We start from the raw sequence: 2798 nt of genomic DNA on the forward strand, positions 1-2798 counted from the left end.
TAAGGAATTCTGGGTACGAAACTCTCCTCCTATAGAATGTAATATTGGGAAAGGAAGAGTTTAGTTATAAAACTAAGGAATTCTGGGTACGAAACTCTCCTCCTGTAGAATGTAATATTGGGAAAGGAAGAGTTTTAGTTATAAAACTAAGGAATTCTGGGTACGAAACTCTCCTCCTGTAGAATGTAATATTGGGAAAGGACGAATTTAGTTATAAAACTACCGAATGGTGGCTACGAATCACCCACCCTGTAGAATGTAATATTGGGAAAGGACGAATTTAGTTATAAAACTACCGAATGGTGGCTACGAATCACCCACCCTGTAGAATGTAATATTGGGAAAGGACGAGTTTAGTTATAAAACTACAGAATTCTGTGAACGAAACACTCACCCTGTAAAATGTAATATTTGGATAGGATGAGTTTAGTTATAAAACTACGGAATGCTTCCCACGAAACACTCACCCTGTAGAATGTAATATTTGGGAAGGACGAGTTTAGTTGTAAAATTACGGAATACTGGCTACGAAACACCCCCCCCCCCCTTAACATTTCACTTTTAAACTAAAACAAAGAATTTACACAGAAATAGAGAAACTGAAAATATTTGTTTTGTTTTTAAACCAAGACGGTCAATCAGTAAGATTTTTAATGGTTAGTGTTTGAATTAATATTAACAAATACAATTATGCACACGTACTTTTCGTCTAAACGGGTAGGTTTTTTTTGTTATCTAAGTTTTGTTGTTATCCCTTAAACTGTATGATGTCATTTTTATAACCAGTTTGAGTTTACTTTCCTGTACTCGTTAGGTGAGTTCAGTTCGTCACACTTCACAATATTGAAAGTGATTAGACAAATACGCTGTTCGTTACTTCGTTTATATCTGCCATGTTTGGCTTCGTGTATTAGAAACATTAGTTATAGATAGACACTGTAGTTACCTCTATAGGCTGGTGTCGGAGTTTAATGTTTTGTAAGCAATGAAATAAGCGATTTGTTTCACTATTGATGAGCTTAAGCCTTTTTGTTGATAAAAGGAAAATGTTTATAATAATGAAATAATACAATAATTGTATTGTTTACCAATACAATATAAAAAAACAAATATAATTAAAACCGCGTAGGCGACGAACATAATAAAATTAAATAATAGGTTGATCAAACTGCTTGATATGACGAAGAGCGCCACCTCGAAACGTCACCCTTTTTTAAATAAAAATATTTACAAACTTGGCGATTGTTCAACCTATTATTTAATACTAATATAATTTACTCAAGTGCTGAAAATATTGAGTAATGTTCACTAGTATTGTTAATTCAAAAGCAAAATATCTGAAATATTATTTATTGGTATCATTCATTAAATAATGATGAATACCTGGAATACTGATTACAAGTACGTTTAATTATATTGATGCAGACTACCTGAAACACTATGTATATATAGTGTAAAACTTTGCTATTCGGTAAATGTTTCCTGTGTATTTGGTGTCACAGAGTGCTTGTTAAGTTATTATAATTATTTTAATTATAAATATAAATATATATTAAATAATTAAATCTATATTTTTGTGTAGTTGATACTAGATATTGGCCAGAGTCAGAATATGTGAGCCTGTAGGTTGGGATGTAAAAAGTTGTAGGGTGAGTGTAGTGAATTTGAGCGCGCGCGCGCGCTCACACACATGAAAAAAAAAAAAACTCAAGGAAAAATAAATTCGTAGGATCCCACTGGGGACAATCGTCATATCCTTTCATCAGAATGTGAAGTTCCTTTATTGTTCTGTTAAAGTGTCGAAAACAAATAATCCGGTTCTACTATAAATACGTATCCATTTGATCTCACGTGCATGACTACGAGCTCGTGTTTGTATCATAATTACACCCTCTCCGCTACATTCAACCGAAAGTTACATTCTCTTCATATAATTTCGTTATGTTATATTTTTATATGTTCCAGTACGCTTGTCTGTGGTCACTGTATTATTTAATAGTAGCAGCACATTGTATGATAACATATCAGCGTCTTATACATTTACATTGACACCCTGTTTTCTTGTGTGTAGTTGAAGGGCTGGTTAGTTTCGATTGATTGAACCCGTTGAAAGACACAAAATAAAAATGCCAGCGTAAGACATGACAACTGATAATTGTATAGACCAATGTATGTGTACTGTATATATAACACAGACAGACCTAGATGTAATAGTCAGGTTGAAGTATCCCGATAAAACGTGTTTTACATCAGGGTTTTGTAATGGTTTTTGTATGTTGATGGTGCAGCGTAACTAAACTGTGCGCATGCGCGATTCTGAGAAAAATCAAACCTGTTCGGTACTGGTGTCTTTATTAACAATTTGATTTATGGCCAACCCATTCCGGTTTTACCAGCTTCCTGGGCTCCAGGAGTGTGTGATGTAAAGTTTAACCGTCTATCTATTGTCTCACATATATATTCAAAACTGTAGAAACTCAATTTCAGATACTGATCTGATCGTGAATTGAACTTGGAATGTGTTCGCGGAGTTCATTGTTCCAGTCTCTTGTCTTTGCGCGTATGCTGAATGATATATAGATTGATAATTATAAGTTGTGTAGTAAATCGTCTGTATCTTCCATATATGGATAATTACATTTTAAGGCCTATTTCATTAAAACGAGTTCTCGTTTTTTACTATCGCCAAACCCAGCGAATGAACACCAATTGTATATATATATTATAGGTAAAGTAACTTGGTATATCACGAGTAACAAGCATATATATATATTATAGGTAAAGTAACTTGGTATATC

Source organism: Limulus polyphemus, unplaced genomic scaffold, assembly GCF_000517525.1.
Source record: "Limulus polyphemus unplaced genomic scaffold, Limulus_polyphemus-2.1.2 Scaffold9376, whole genome shotgun sequence".
NCBI classification, from domain to species: Eukaryota; Metazoa; Arthropoda; class Merostomata; order Xiphosura; family Limulidae; genus Limulus; species Limulus polyphemus.